General features: G+C 39.5%; 1 long non-coding RNA gene across 1 annotated transcript; it reads left to right on the top strand.

The window, feature by feature from the left end:
- The first annotated feature begins 11,321 nt into the window (after nt 1-11,321).
- On the top strand, nt 11,322-17,618 carry LOC130013178 (uncharacterized). The gene is made up of 5 exons (XR_008788531.1): nt 11,322-11,440; nt 13,876-13,910; nt 14,695-14,973; nt 16,430-16,564; nt 17,120-17,618. It is a non-coding gene; the product is annotated as an uncharacterized LOC130013178 (long non-coding RNA).
- Nucleotides 17,619-17,853: the final 235 nt, after the last annotated feature.

Below are 17,853 nucleotides of genomic sequence, written 5' to 3'. Positions count from 1 at the left end.
AATTTTAGGTCACACTTTGTGACTTACCTCTACCAGCAAATAATATAATCAAAATATAATTAATGACTTACCTCAACCAGCAAATAATATAATCAAAAAATAATTAATGACTTACACCAATCAGCAAATAATATAATCAAAATATAATTTAATGACTTACCTATACCAGCAAATAATATAATCAAAATATAATTAATGACTTACGTATACCAGCAAATAATATAATCAAAATATAATTAATGTCTAAAATCTTTAATATTAATCCAATGAGCCTGAAATTGGTACAGCACCATCATACTATATTTAGGAAGGTTGTGTCCCAATTTCAGCTTAATCACTCAAAAATTAAGAGTTTCAGGGCAGGCCCAGTTCGGTTTTGCTGAATGACGGCTTTATACACCAGGAATATATGGTCTAACATCTTTAATATTAATCCAATGAGCCTGAAATTTGGAGAGTTACCTCTTCAGGTATTGACGGAGAACATATATAAATTTAAAGATGGTAGGATGACTAGAAGGGCCCAAAGCTGTGGGGCTCAGTTGTGCACTTTTTTGCAATTCCGTCTCTTTTCGCACTATGCGCATGCATGAACCCTGCTCTTGTTTTGGAAATAATGGAGCTATGAAGCTGAAATTTTCAGACAATCATCCTACATGTCTTCCAAGGTGGTTGTGCAAATTTCAGCTTGTTAGGACAAGTAGAATATTTTAGGCTGTGATAAGCATAAAAGAACATTTTTCAATGGAAACTCGGCTATGTAGAGAATGCAATTTTTCGCTCAACTGAATGTGCTTGCATTTCATTTTGGCTGAAGTTATGAACCTGAAATTTGTAGAGTCACTTTGTGTAATCTATTGGAAGGTGGTTGGCAAATTTCAGGTTCATAGCTGCAATATTAATGAATAGCACCCCCTATTTAGTTGAGTGACAATATTGAGGTCATGACGTCCGGTTCGACCGAAATAATCCTGTCGTTTTTAGCCTTCCTGTAGGACTATGACATTGTATTTTGCACAGCCCATTTGTACTATATTCAGGAAGGTGGTATCCAAATTTCAGCCTGATCACTCAATAATTAAGAGTTTCAGGGCAGGCCCAGTTCGTGGTATTTCGGTCGTTTTGCTGAACGCGTGTCATATGACGGCTTTATACAGCAGGAATATATGGTCTAAAATCTTTAATATTAATCCAATCAGCCTGAAATTTGCACAGCCATTCGTACTATATTCAGGAAGGTGGTATCCAAATTTCATCCTGATCACTCAACAATTATAAGTTCAGGGCAGGCTCAGTTCGTGGTATTTCGACCGTTTTGCTGACTCCGTGTTATTACGACAATTCCAAATCTTTAAATATTGATTCAAAGAACCTGCCATTTTCCCACACCTTCCTACATACATACCGTAGCCACTGTAAAAAATTGAGGTCATTCGATAAAATATTACGCAATCGCCATCAGTTTTGCATTCCAAGTTCTGAACGTGTGTCGTATGACGGCGTGATACACCAGGAATATATGGTCTAAAATTTGCAATGCACTTTCATGATGTTTACAGGATGGATGTCTGAAAATTCCAGCTTCATAGATGCAAGAGAAATTGAAATATGCAGAAATGAAAATGGAATACCGGATTCCTCGAACAGTTCCACATTTGACCCTAACATATAAAATTTTTGTGACATTAATATCTACATGGAGGGCTTCCAAGAGTTAATAGCAGTTGACCAACATGTCCAGGAACGTTTTGTATCATGTGGAATTTTGAAAAATGGATTTGTATTTCTTTATTCAACCAAAATAGGCTCACTATGAAAAACTGACGAAAATGGAAATGGCGGCCATGTGACCTGTGACCTTTATGCATTGCATTTGTTGAATTATGCAGCTATTGCCCCAAAACTTTCTCCAAATGCTCCTGGCATACTAATGAAACGTTTGTGTAAAAATGAGCTTGTTAGTTTCAGAATTAAAGATTTGGGGACGATATCTTCAATGTGACGTCATTATGACGCTAAATTTGGTTATATTTTAATAATTACAATCGCTACAACGTTCTAATTTTAATGGCAATATTTAGATATATCCAGGATCATTTAGCAATAAAAAAATAAGACTATTGGCAGTTGTTTTCTTTATTTTAGCAAAATAATGCGTCTAATTTAATGCAAATGGCCGCGATCACATGATTTTGGGTGGATTTCGGAGTGGTTAGGTACATAGGGTACATCTATTAGACTAACATATATTAAACAATGGGCAAATTTTCGCGCCCGGGGTTTATTTTAACTGCTGAGGCATATTCCGGTGGTCCTATTGCCTTCAAATTTTCACAGACTGTACCTTAGGATGTTAGCTATCACATATTAAAAATAGAAGTGTGTCGGAATCGAAGAAAGTTGAAAATAAATTCGAAGCCCACCCCCACCCATGAAAGGTTTATTTGCTAAAAGAAAATGGCCGTATTTTATCGTATTTTTATTGTTCTTGATATCTGATCAGTTTCTCCTTTTAATATGTGATAGATATCACCCGTGCGCAGCCAACCGCTAGAAATTCCAGAGATTTGGACCACCGGAAGTAGGCCTCAGCAGTCGAAATATGTAAAAATAGGTGATTTCGCATTTCAGTCCCAGAAACATCCTTCCGGTGATTTTAAAAAAATGTCTTTAAAGAATAAGGTGTATAGTACTTATACCTATCACATACGCAAGAGACGATAAAATCCCTTTTCATTTGCAATTTCAAAATTCATTAAAACCAAATTTAAATTCTGAAAATCTTTTTTTTTTGCTAAAACTTTTTTTTTTTTAAATCGGATCAAAATGGGAGTAAGGCACAGACTCTGGGGTGGTAATGGGCGTATTGTGTCCAAATTTCATGGTGCCGGTGTCGGAGCGAAATTCCACCTTTTTCCCCTTATGGAAGCCGTAAATTTACATAGAAAAAAAAACGAAAAATGAGGCCGTGTCAAGAACAAACGACTTGAAGGAATGCAGGTATCGCCTTGAAATTTTCAGGGCACCTAGGTACCAACGTGAAAAGGTCCTCGCCGGAATTTGGTAGTCATAGTACCTTTGGTTCCAGCGTAGCGCATGCGCAAAGTAAAAAACAGCTAAAAATGGTATAAACTTGAATATCCTTAATAATTCCTTTAAAAATGGTATAAACTCTTAGCTATTTTGGCTACTCCCCATTTTCGACCATTGCGCATCAGAATCTGGTCTCAAAATTAAAATCAAACACCTAGTTCCATCTCTATTTTTTTTTACTCTATGTACCCCCGGTAAAATGGCCACCTCTCGCCCCTCCCCCCCCCCCGGGTTGGGCCCTAATATTTCTTTTTGGGAATTGTGCTTGGGACCATAGGCTAGGTACCCGGTGAGTTTCAAGTTGGTGTGCACGAAAGTAGGGATGTGACACGCATGCGCGCGCGCAAATTTCCATTTTTAGCCGTTTTTTTTTAAGATTTTGCTGTGGAAAAGAGCCCGTAAGCTGCCCCTATGGGAACGATGGGCTCCAAATTTGGGTGCAATATGGGCGCTAGAGTTGGGTACCTGTCCCTAAGATTTGGTACCGATTGAAGGTTCGAAAGGGGTCGAACTTAGGGTTAATACAGGTGAACACTTGACCGATATTTCTAAAGTCGCCATTTTCACTTGAATATCCTTAATAATTCCTTTAAAAATGGTATAAACTCTTAGCTATTTTAGCTACCCCCCATTTTCGACCATTGCGAATCCGAACCTGGTCTCAAAATTAAAATCGGAGCATTCTACGAGTTTTCGATTTTTTTTTTCACTTGGGTAACCTCGGGAAAATGGCCACCCCTCGACTTACGGAAGTCGGAACCGGAAATGAATGATTTGGCAGGCTGCGCAATGTCCTTAAGGTAGGTACCCAGTGAATTTCAAGTCGAAACCCACGAAGGTACGGATGTTGTGAGCAAACGGGCACGGGTATTTCTTTTTTTAGCCAAAATTAGACGAATTTGGCTCCGAAAAGGGGCCAGTACTCAACCCCCAGGGGTCCGAGGGATGCCAAATTTTGGTGACAGATGGGCGATGGGGTGATGTACCTGCCCTGTAAATTGGGCGCTGATCAGCGTTCTGGAAGGCCCGGGCGTAGCGATAATCCTGCTGAAAAATCGACAAAATCGACTTTTAACGATTTTGACATTTCGACGCCCCCTAGAAAACGCCCATAACTCCGCTCCTATTGGCAAGAGGTCAATAAAATTTGGTGGGCGGCCAGTGGCTGTTTGTGGGCAGGTGCCCACCAAAAATGGGACAGATCGGCCCGGGGGTTCCGATTTCATTCAAGTTCTCTCGCACAAGTGGAATTATAGGTACCTCACTGTCGGATCAGAGCCCTACCCGACCTTATGGTCTAAGTGGATGTTAACCAAACATTTTTGTCGATTTCCCCGGTTTACGGAGGTTAGGTCCAGTGTCTAGGGCAACCGTGGGGAATAGGCAACCCCTCCCTAAACCTCTAGGACCCGCTTCTACCCCCGGCCAACACCCCTTTTTCTCTATGTAACCTTTTTGAAAATACGCCCCCTTCTAATGCCCCCAGGGCCCCCAAATTTTGCATGGGGGTCGGCCTGGGGTAGATACAACTACCCCTTGGGGTTTCGAACCTAAACCGCACACTTCACTTTGTACTTTCTCGGATACGTCTCAAAAGGTGACACAGAGCATAAGAGGTGACAAAGAGATAAGGTCAAGTAGGGTTCTGATCCGACACTTACCTACCTATAATTCGACTTTTACGGGAGATCCTGCTCATTTTTGGTGGGCACCTGCCCACGGACCCTACTGGCCGCCAGCTAAATTTCATGTACCTATTGCCCATAGGGGTTGAGTTATGGGCGTTTTCTAGGGAGCATCGAAATGCCAAAATCGATTTTTTCCGTTTTCGCCGATTTTTCAATAGGATTATCGCTACGCCTGACCCTTCCAGCGGACCGGTCGACACCATACTTTCAGGGCAGGTACCTCAACCCAGCGCCGATCTCTCAGCCAAATTTGGAATCCCCCGGACCCTTGGAGGCTGAGTACGGGCCCCTTTTCGAAGCAAAATTCGTCCAATTTGGCCTAAAAATCTAAATACGCGTGCCCGTTTGCTCACAACATTCGTACCTTCGGGGGTATCAAGGGGAAATTTATTGGGTACCTACCCTAGGACTTTCCGCACCGTTCCATATCACCCACTTCCGGTTCCGACTACCCGAAGTCGAGGGGTGGCCATTTTCCCGAGGTTACCGAAATGAAAAAAAAAAAATTCGAAAAATCGTAGAATGGTCCGATTTTAATTTTGAGACCAGATTCGGATGCGCAAGAGTCGAAAATGTGGGTGGAGGCGAGTAGCCGGAATTTCAAAGAGCTTACTCCATTTTTAAAATAATTATTAAGGATGTTCCAGTGAAAATGTCGACACCTGTATTGACACTACGTTCGACCCCTTCCGGCCGGGCAATCAGTACCAAATTTTACGGGCCTTGGGCAACCTGTGGGTAAGGCTGCCCATCCCTAGACCTGACACCCCCGGCCATGACCACTTTTTCTTTATGTTACCTTTTTGTAAACCTTGCCTCGGGGGTACGCCTAGAGGAGATACACTTAAACCTTACCCTTATAGGAGTCCCTACCTCCGTGGCGTTATTTCGTGGGCCCATTCCAGGTAAAAAGGTGACATAGAGATAGGAAGGTGACATAGAAAAAGGGAAAATGGCCATCGCTCGACTTGCAGAGGTCAGAACCGGAAGATGGTGTTAATGAATCCCGTAAAGGTTCCTAGGGCAGGTCACCAGTGAATTTCAGACTGATACCCATGAAAGTACGGATGCTGTGAGCATACAGGCACACGTGTGGCGATTTTCGGCAGAATTCGGTCCCATTTCGCTCTGAAAAGGGTCCGTACTAAGCCCCTATGGGCCCGAGGAGGACCAAATTTGGCTGAGCAGGGGCAATCGGCTGATATACTGGCCCTGGAAATGTAGCGCCAATCGTCTTTCGGAAAGGGTCGAGTGTAACAATAATGCATCTGAAAACAAGGCGAAAAGGGAAAAAGTCGATTTTTCGGCATTTAGGTACCCCCTGGAAAAAGCCAATCACCCGGCCCCTATGGGTGGTAGGTAAATAAAATTAGGGTGGGGGGCAAATAGGGGTCCGTGGGCAGGAGCCCACCAACTATGGGTACGATCGGCCAGGGGGTTCTCCGGCAAAATCTAATTTATGGTAGGTAAGTGTCGGATCATAGCCCTACTTGACACATTCCCCCTGGTGGGCCTTGAGCAAATTTTTGCCTTTTTCTGAGGGTTAGCGGGGTTAGCCTGAATACATAAAAAAAGAATTGAGGCCAGAATAATCCCTTTTAACCCCTCTATTGCCATTTCTATCCCCGACCTGACCACTTTTCCTCTGTGTATCTTGTTCTCAAATCTTGCCCCTCCCCTTGCTCGCAGGGCGCTGAAATTTCGCATGTAGGTGGCCCTTGGGTGGACACATGTATGCGAGTGTTATAAGATGTGGCATCTCCATAATGCAGGTGAATGGTTTTTTTAAATACTTAAAATAAGTGTGTCAATTTAGGATGTAGTCAAAGGGGAGACAACTGTCTGACCCATTAATGTATGTAGCAAATGACAAAGGTTTATAAGAAGTCCTGGTAATGCTTGTTGCTTATGGTGTGTAAGTGTTATGCAACATAATACACCTATCATTACGGGGACGTCCCCATAATGCAGCTAATATTGTGTTTTACTCTTAAAGGGACTATAAGGCAATGATTTGTGTGGGAGAGAGGAATAACTATGCAAGACTATATTTGTGGGCAGCTATGCATCTGTTCCCATAATGTATTTGACAAATTCTTATTTAGGTGAAAATCATGTTAATGCTTGTTGTTTATGGTGTGCATGTGCTATACCCGTCAGTGTGGGGACGTCCCAATAACGAAGATATCGTAGTGATGGAACTATGGGTCTGGTTTCTGTCTAGAGGACTTTTTAATTATTTTGGTCTTCAAATCGGAAAAAATATATAAAAAGATTTTGTATGTGTTCTTCACATAGTTTCCATATCCTAATACTTTATTCAAACAATTAATATTAAATAGTTTAATTGTTAGCCGTAATCTTCAAAAGAACATACCCTTTATGCCTTTTCATTCAAAACTTTCCTCTCCCAGGTAGGGAAATTATTGGTCCTTGCTATGTATCTAAAACTAGGATAGAGTGTATGAATGTGCTATTCCAATATACCCACCCTTGTGAGACTGTCCCCAGTATGATGGCAAGACTGAATAGTAGTTTCAGGTCCCCACAATGATCAACAGGCCCCCACAACGACGTCACCACAATGATAAATATCTTTATTTTCAATTTCATCAGTTTTTACAATATCTAATATTGATTACAATGTCAAACTCTCTATAAATGCCAAAAATGGTCTTGATTGCATGGGTGGATCATGACGTCCCCATAAGTATGTTCTGAGTCAAGGGTCTGACAAATACCTATATGCCGGTATGTATGGGTGTGTGTGTGTCTGTGATGTCACCTACTGGGCGTGATTCTTACTCGATTGTCTTCAAACTTTGTATACTTATTCCTTATACCCTAAGGATGATCCCTATTGTTTTTGGTGCATGCCCGACCCCCAGGGGCAGTCACGCCCATTTTTGTATTTGTTTGTTTGTCGTCTACAGGCTGCATTGCTTAACGTATCATCTCGAAACTTTGCATACTTATTCTTTGTACCCTAAGGAACATCCCTATCGTTTGGGGTGCATGCCCAACACCCAGGGGCAGAGTCAGGCCCATTTTCTTTTTGTGTCTCTGTGTGTCGCCTACATGCCACAATTCTTAAGTGATCATCTTGAATCTTTACATACTTATTCCTTATACCCTAAGGATGATCCCTATTGTTTTTGGTGCATGCCCGATCCACAGGGGCAGAGCCACGCCCATTTCGTGTATTTATTTGTTTGTCGTCTACAGGCCGCATTTCTTAACGTATCATCTCGAAACTTTGCATACTTATTCCTTGTACCCTAAGGAACATCCCTATCGTTTGGATCATCTTGAATCTTTACATACTTATACCTTATACGCTAAGGATGATCCCTACTGTTTTTGGTGCATGCCCGATCCACAGGGGCAGAGCCACGCCCATTTCTTATATTTGTTTGTTTGTCGTCTACAGGCCGCATTTCTTAACGTATCATCTCGAAACTTTGCATACTTATTCCTTGTACCCTAAGGAACATCCCTATCGTTTGGGTTGCATGCCCAACCCCCAGGGACAGAGCCATGCCCATTTTCTTTTTGTGTGCCTGTGTGTCGCCTGCAGGCCACAATTCTTAATCGATCGTCTTGAAAATTTTTTATATGAATTCCTTATACCCTAAAGATGATCCCTATTGTTTTTGGTGCATGCTCGAACCCCAGTGGCAGAGCCACGCCCATTTCTTGTATTTATTTGTTTGTCATCTATAGACCGCATTTCTTAACGTATCACCTTGAAACTTTGCATACTTATTTATTCTATCCTAAGGAACATCCCTATTGTTTGTGGTGAATGCCGAACCCCCAGGGACAGCCACGCCCATTTTCTTTTTGTGTGTCTGTATGTCACTTACAGTCTGTAATGCTTAATCGATGGTCTTGAAAACTTTTTTATACTTATTACTTATACCCTAAGGCTGACCTCTATTATTTTTGGTGCATGCCCCATCGCCTAGGACAGAGCCACGCCCAATGTTTGTGTGCCTTTTGTGTCGCCTACAGGCCAAAATTCTTAACCGATCCTTTTGCAACTTTGCATACCTATTCCTTCTATCCTAAGGATGTCCCCTGATGTTTTTTGGTGATTTCCCAACCCACAGGGGCAGAGCCACGCCCATTTATTCTTTGTGTCTGTGAGTTGCCTACAGGCCACGATTCTTAATGGATTGTCTTTGAACTTGGGATATGTATTCCTTATAGCCCAAGGACGACAACTGCATGTCCCGACCCCCAGGGGCAGAACCACGCCCAATTTTTGTGTTTATCGTTTACAGGCCGGAATTCTGAATGGATCAACTTGTTACTTGGCATATGTATTCCTTATAGCCTAAGGGCGTCAACTATTGATTTTGGTGAATGCCCCGACCCCAGGGGCAGAGCCACACCCAATTTTTGCCTTTAGCGCCCAAAGGCCATAATTCTGAATGGATTATCCTGGAACTTGGTATACTTATTCCTTATACCCTAAGGACGGCAACTATTGATGTTGTCATTTCAATAACAGGATGGTACCTATTTATATTGTTTCCATATCCAACCCCCACGGGCAGAGCCACACCCATTTTTTGTATTTACCGTCTACAGGCTGCAATTCTAAATGGATCATCTTGGAACTTTGCATATTTATTCTTGCCCCAACCTCCTGGGGCAGTGTCACGCCCGCTTTTTTGTTAGTATTTTGTCTGTAAATGTGGCAAAACAAACCCAACACCTAGCCTTCTTGCCTCTTATTATATTACAGCCATTTCATATTTCACTCTCTTCATTTTAAAAAGTACCATGTCAATCAAAGTTGGAATGTGGACGTATATTGCAGCGTTAGCGATGCTCTCGTTTAAAAGATAACGTTGCTTAGATACCAACTAATAACCGTATTTAAAATACAGATGTGACGTCATCCTTTGATGTTGGAGTACCATTATTTCAAATAATCGTACGGGCAATGTGCCAAGCGTAACTTGGTAAAATTTTGAACTCGAGTAACGTATTTCATTGCTAAGCACGTGCAAGTGTCTGTATTTTAAGTTGTTTAATGGTCTCGAGCTTAAGACATTGCGTAATATATTGTAAAAACATTCGGGCCTCACGGCCCTCATGTTGTTACAATATATTACTTAATGTCTCGCTCTCGATCATTAAACAATACATAGTTCACGGTTAAACGATGCGTTTCAAACGAGGCATCTGTTTCTTAAATATGCACTATGTAAGAGCTAAATCTGTCAATTGCAGGTCTTGTCAAGACTTCAAACAGGAATAAATAACTTCACTCAGGATGAAGTAATGGACTGAATTTATTAAAATTTTCATTCATCATTGTCTATTTTTAAACTAGCGACATCATTTTATTTCAATTTTATCTAAATCTTACATAATGTATTTATATAATTTAAAGGGTGTGAGGCAGGGAAATGGGACCAATGTATGGTTCAATATTATTTCATTAATTCGCTTACGCATAGCGATCTTTGGCAGTGAGAGGAAACCGGAGGACCCGGAGAAATTCGAGGAGATTTGACAGGCGACCCTATTCGCTGTCACGTACATGGAATCGAAACCAGGCTACTTAACTCAATGACAGACCTTATGACACTGGGTCAACAAGCACATATTAATGTAGCATGAATGTATATAAAGTGATTTATATTCAGTTTTTAACAAATTAATTTTAATTACTAAACCTCATACATGTGACCTGTATCAAGGTGTTCAAATTACGTAGTTGTCACGTCGTGATCATTTCAACTGTAAACCCCGTGAAGTACCATGTATCCTGATTTGCCTTTATACTACTCAACCACGCCACCAGACACCCAATCTGATTAAAATACAGATCTATATATTTTGTTTCGTTTTTTTCATACTTTCGGTGGCATTTACTGCATGAAGATCTGACCAGTTGTAGTAGGCGTCGCATCAGGGATCATACGAGCGGCGTTTGAACCTATGACGTCAGACATTAGTTAATTAATCAAGCGTTGGCGTTTATTCTGGTTTACCCACAGTTCCGCCAAGAACTCGCCGTAACGAACTGCTTCATTGGCTAATCCCTCACATTATATAACAACCCTTCCAGATCCTATTGTAGTAAAGAGAAGTAAAACGAAATTTTGAACTATAAAAAACGAAACGAAATAGGATCTGTGTTGCCAGGCACCAACAATCAGTGTATTTATTTTATTAATTTGTTTTTAAAACATTACTCGGCATACATCTGGGCCCTCTGGGCTCCGTGCCCCTGAAAAAGTGTCCCAGCGGTCCCCACACCCTCTCACGGGCCCTCTTCGCCTTTGCCACTTTACTGATTGATAAATTTATACACAGTTTGTTTATACTCGAAAAATCAATAAGCACAATTCTGTACCTTACAATATCAGTGGGATGGAACTTTTTAGGTCACCCAAACCTCCCAGTCATTAAAGAAAACCGCATGTTAGTTTCAAAATAACTATGTAAAATGTTGGCATACTAAGTCCTACTCTATTTATCGTTATATTAGAATATAAAGACATGGAAATATTTCATCAGGTATCTCCACCAAGTATAATATACCTAAATATAAATAGAAGCGGAAATATTTCATAGTGTTTCCCTGTATTATCATACAGAATCAAAAGGTTATCGACATTTCAAATCTACTTGGTCAAGTAAGAATTTAATATTATTCTTTATTTATTAACACTGTGGCATCTAGAATTTGACGTGGGGTAAGGTGGGGTGCGGTGGGGTGCGGTGTGTGGCCGAATGGTTAACCCGTGGTAGATTATATGGTCTAACATGGAGTCAAGTAGATTGGTTTCGATTAGCTGCTTGTACGTACAAGGCATAGGGATACGCATGTCTAACCTAGTTAGTTTTCTCCGGTTTCCTCCCACTGATAAAGCGAATAATTGAAATAGAATTTTAGTCCCGAAATGTCCTGGTTTGTAGCGAGTGGACGTTAATCCCCATTTCTCTTTCTTTCTCCCTCTCGCATCTGGAACGGATTGTCTCGTCGTATTTGAGAAATAGAACAACCCAGTCTATGAAGCATGGCGAAAGAAGACAAATTTTGATACCACATTGTCATGTGTGGTCAGTGCTAGGTCCTGCACTGTTAGTAATTCTAACTAATGATATTCTTTGATTGGTGTCTAGCTTAATAGTATAGGAAAAACCTCTATTTTAAGACACAAATGTTACCATTTTTAGAAAGTGACGTCACATATTAGGTATGTCAACATCGCGTGCAATAAATACCGTACTGTTGCTAGTAAACGTTTTAATTATGTTGAAATAAATAATATGTAACGTCACTTCTAAAACTTTGTGTCTTAAAAAAGAGGTTTCTCCTAAACCATTAAAATCCTGAACCTCCCCAACCCTATATTATTCTACTGAGCTGCTTATTGAAAGATATTCTTATTACATTTAAATCGCCTTTACCTATAATTTTAAAACGAAATGGTGGCCGCTACAATAACAGAACGGTAAGACATCGGGGCGAGTTAATTAGCCCTCAATATTAACTTTTTTCCTTCTGTAAATTAAAATCCTAAACCATTTTTTTTTTAAATTGAAAAAAAAAAACCCAATATTAAGTAAATATCTGGGTCCTGTTTTACAAAAACTAAAGCTAAAATCACTAAAATAGATTTTAACTAAAATCAAATGAGATTTTAAATTTTATGCGTTTCACGAAGATAGATTGTAATTTAAAATGCAATTTTAAAAGATTTTAGTTAAAATTGCGTGCGCTCGCGCAGTACACGTTTCCGGTACGGGCACTTAGGAATACGCTTCGGAACTGAAAACTGTTGACAGGTTGAACTAACGGTTACAATATCAATGGGGAGAGTTTCATACGTTGTAGCAATGTTTCACATGGCCAGGCAACCGTAGAGAGGTAAAATAAATGAGTTTATTGAATTTTATTCGTTTTAAAATGTATCGGTGGGTTGGCCCTGAACTTGCATGCTCATGCTTTTGTGACCTTGACATTTGATATATTAGCAGACTTCAATAGAAATAATGAGTATCGATAAACTAAATCGCTTGAATTTCGTAGATTTATGGTATTTTGGACAACAGAAACTATTGAGAGTTGTCGCAAAAAACGGATATTTATGACTCAAACGACTAATCTAGGCTGTAGATTACTGTCCAATTTTAACACTATATAACAACTTTGAAACTAATACACCAAATAGCCAATGTTCCGATGGATGCCTAGGCTGGAAATGTCAGCCCCATAGACCCTTTCAATGATACTTTAAAAATGCCAAAGTGCCACACTCCTTATTGGATGATGACCATCTGTCTTACTCAATGAAAATGATTTTTCCAAGATAAAATATATTTGTCTCCTACAACTTCCCAGATTTACGTTGTGTTATTAACGTAAGCCTTCATTAAAAATAATAAATTTATGATATTAAAATATAATTTCAAATCGGCCTGAGTAAATACGTTTAATATGGCATGTATAGTATTATAGGCCTTTAAGCCTTCTTATACCAAGCAATTGGCCATTGTAAACCATTATACACGAAGAAATATTTTATAGGTAAGAGTGCTCTTCTTTTCATGATAAAGGGTTTTTGTTTAGTGGGGTTTTAAGTGTTTTTGTCTCTCGGGGTTCTAATTTGGGGCGTCATCTAATTGCCTTACATTAAAACAAACGGGCGGACCGTTGATGTATTTCACATGCTATGAAAAGAAATTGGATGAGAAATAATTATTGTTTTTGTGAATGATGGCATGTTAAAATTATGTGACCCGGGCCATTGGCAATCATTAATCCAAATATATCTACAGGCCCCAGGTACATAAAATAATACGCGAAGGTGTACAATGAGTAAAAGTCCCCAATTCTGCCTTACTACAAATATACATAGCATACGTGCTATCGAGACGGTATGATGTGACGCCACATGTAGGTCTATAATGCACGTGAACTTATAAAGGTCAGCCATCGTGTTCAGAGTTCAAAAAAGGTTTTCGCATTACCTCCATGAAACAGATTGAGATTTTACCTGTGATGAAATACTACGTATATTGCAGTATCAAATATAAATAACCCTTCTCACTTTTCTCTCTGCAGACAAAGGATCATTATGGCTGTACCCTTGAACAAAGGTAAATTAAAAACAAAATCTTGGATTTTTCATTGAAATAGTAGCAGAACTAGAAATTATTTCTGTCACTTAATACGATTTCATAAAAAATATAATTATCTCAAAATGTGAATTTAAGCGTCAAACTCTTTAGTTACGATATCGCAATTCACTGTTTTGATATTAACACTTGTGCGTATAAACATTTGTGAGGAACTGGTTTATAATTGTCTTGTGAGAATTTTATACCTTGTCAGCTACTTAATGTCGAATATAATTCTGCAAATAGAAAGGAAGTGAGGCAGTGGCAACATTCATCATTTGACAAGAAACTACGAGTATTACATTATCGGACACTAGGGGTCTACCTCCCCCTTTCTTTCAACATTTTGCTGGATACAGGTGTCTAATCTATTCTGCACTCGGTGCTAGCTTTGTATTTGGAATCGTTCTTGCTGATGATATTGTGTTGGTCATTCTAGTAATCTAGATCTGAAAACAAATCTAGGTACCCTACCAACCCCATCAAAAGACGATTCTACATGGAACCTAACAATTACGTTATTTGTAGATTTTTATGGTTTCAAAAATACCTTATAATTCATATCATCACTGTTAATACCTCAAATATTTTTTTACTCTGATTGATTATTATTCAGTCGTTATGTCTGGGGTCTTAGATTGATTACCCCTTGTTTCCGACAACGTTTTTCGTGCGACGTGTCCGCACAAGGGTTAAAACATTATTCGCATTGCCTTTGTCATTACCCTTTTTTTACATCCCTTATTATTGTTCTTAAATTTAGATTATCTGCCTTACCACTTACAAAAGTATAATGATCACGAACCAACCCTACGAACGCATCTTGCTGGCCAGATAAGTAACATTGCACGAGATTTAAAACATCGCAATGTCCTGCAAGATCACCAGTTGAAGAGAATTTTGACAGGAGTAGATATAAACCCAGAAGATTGTGTATCAGAACTAATTAACACACTGAAAGAATACAAAGGTGGCCATTTTGATGTCTTTATGGACTGTTTAACATCTTTTGGTTATGGGGAGTTAGTAAAGAACATAAAAGGTATGTATTATTAAATCTGCTGTTACTTAGTTTGTTAGATGACTAGGTTGTCGATTTCAATCATTCTGGCGGTCGAACACTACTTTATGTACCACAAGGCCATAATCTCACGTTAGTGTTAAAATAAACACAAAAGGTCTATGGATCAACAAGGGGGGTTGGATGGCTGAATGGTTAGCGTGCGCGCGCTGTATCATAAAGTCTGTCATTGAGTCGACTGGCGTGGTTTCGAATCCCCGGTTGTACGTGACAAGGAGTAGGGTCGCCTGTCGAACCTCGTGGGTTTTCTCCGGGTCCTCCGGTTTCCTCCCACTGCTAAAGACCCCTACACGCAAGCGAATTATTGAAATAAAATTAAACCATATGTTAGTCCCAAAATGACATAGTTTGTGTTGAGTGGACTTTAAGCCCATCTCTCTCTCTCTCTCTCTCTCTGGATCAACAACTACTGTATTTAAATCGTGTGTGTGTGGGTGGGTTGGGGGGCGAATGGTTAACCAGAGGTTTAGTTGTTTACAATAAAAGTAGTGGTGCTGTTTATATTGCATTTGTGATGTATTTATTAATGAAACTGACCACTTATAAATCAATTACTAGTCTCATTTCAGCCAGCAATGTGTAGTAGAGACTAATACAGTGTGATATTATCTTTGTAGACGTAAATGGTTACTATTGTTGTCGTGCTACTTGCAAAGCAATATTATAGTGTTGTATAATACTACAGACAATCTGATTAAAACACAGATCCAATTTCGTTTCGTTTTTATAGTTCAAAATTTCGATTTTACTTGTCTTTACTACACTTGGATCTGGAAGCGTTGTTATTTAACTTGTGTTCTGCTTGAAATGAGGGGTCAGCCAATCAAATGGTCTGTCGAATCGAGTGTTTGACATTTTTTGCGCGGAATTGTGGGTAGACATTAGCGGCAATAGAAATCAAAACAAAGCAAAAGTAGATAAAATAAATACATGGCGGTCGCTAATTGGTTAATCGAATGACTGACTTAATGGGGTCAAATGTCGCTTGCTTGGTACCTGACGTCATAGAACTTGAACTCCCACTATAACTTGTTAGATCTACATGTAGTGTAGGCCATCGAAAGTATAAAAAAACGAAACGAAATATAGATCTATATTTTAATTAGATTGTACTACGGATGTCCAAGTAACTACATTATTATTAGACATAGCTAGTACTTGGAGATTAATCAGTTTACAAGATACTGAATGTAAGAAACTGTTATTGGGCCAGAACAACTCTTGATGTAAAAATGGCCAAACTGCTTAGATTTGCGTCTACGGAAAATTCGGTTTCGTTGGATTTTATATATTGATATATGTTGATCTTGAAAGATTGAAATTACTTTATTATAATTTAACCAATAAAGATAATGGTATATTAGTTAGCAGTGTTGTGCCGTATTTACAAACGCAATGTAATTTGGGTTATTTTCAGACGATTCGGGAGCAGGTCCGGTAACTAGAAGCCAGACACAGCCAAGAGCCCACGGGGAAGTCGCAAGCTACAGAGGGCCGGTAACAGGAATCAAGGTACAGCAAAGTACCCACCCGGAAGTCAAAGAGTATACAGGTTCGGAAATGACTTAGCTACATTGTCACTCATTATACCCGAATATATGAAGATAAAATCGGCAATGAGATACACATGTAATGCATTAGAGAGAGAGAGAGAGAGCTTAGCGTCCACTCGACACAACCTAGGTCATTTCGGGACTATCACATGGTCCAATTTTATTTCAATAATTTGCTTGCGCGTAGGGGTCTTAAGCAGTGGAAGGAAACCGGAGGATCCGGAGAAAATCCACGAGGTTGGACAGACGACCCTTCTCCTTGTCGTCTCAATGACAGACCTTATGATACAGCGCGAAAACGCTAATCATTCGGCCATCCAACCCTCAAGATAGATAGATATAGATAGATAGATAGATAACATCCATCCTGATAGGAAAAGAGATCACAGGTATCACACGTTCAAAAATATGAGTTGTGTTGGTCGAACGCCACCCTCCATAGATAGCTATCTGGGCAGTCAGAAACAACTTACTTTTAAAGTGTTTGGTCGATAAGATGATCAGCAAGTGCTCGGAGTTATAATAATCATATTAAAAGAAATCATGTTTTACAGGTTTCCAAAAAGGAGTGATGAATGCCGATGATATGAAAGTATGGATATCAAACACCGAACGTATTGTACAAGATTTTCAAAGGAGCCTTGGCGACGTTATGATGCAATTATATCAAGCCCACATTATAGACATGAATGATAAAACTCGAATCGAAAGGACAACTAAAGACAAATACGAAGCAGATGCAGCAAGAGACTTAGTGGATCTTCTTGCAAATCGTGGTCCTAATGTCCTCAGAAGAATCATAAAGGCCCTGTCACCAGAATATAACATAGCAAAAGTCCTAGAAGATGCATTAAACAGTTAAAATTTACAATTTTCTGTGTCATGGCTGATCATTGTATATTTATCATTAGTATTTTGTATATCAGTCAAATCACGATCTTTTCAATTTTGTGACAGGCATTGCGTCATTTTAGCATTTTTTTTATATTGTAATCTTAAACTGAATGAACTATGTGAATTATTTGGAATGAATATAAATGTATCACTTTGCTTCGTGTCATTTCATTGATTTTATTTCGTTCTAAACGACTCACCAGAGCAGATCTTAAGGGATAAAGCCCAGCAGCTCTTCCTGTAATATCATTTGGTGGACATTTTCACGCTCTTACGGATTTTGTTGTTAAACATTTTTTTTATTCAGGATATCATAATGGGGTTGGGAAACAGGCTTGTTATAGCCTATGTAAAACACATCATCCTTAGGGGATAACGGCCTTAAGAAGGGTTT

Source organism: Patella vulgata, chromosome 6 (genome assembly GCF_932274485.2).
Source record: "Patella vulgata chromosome 6, xgPatVulg1.2, whole genome shotgun sequence".
NCBI classification, from domain to species: Eukaryota; Metazoa; Mollusca; class Gastropoda; family Patellidae; genus Patella; species Patella vulgata.
Note: the sequence above shows the minus strand (reverse complement) of the source record. Positions and strands in the feature narration are given on the sequence as shown.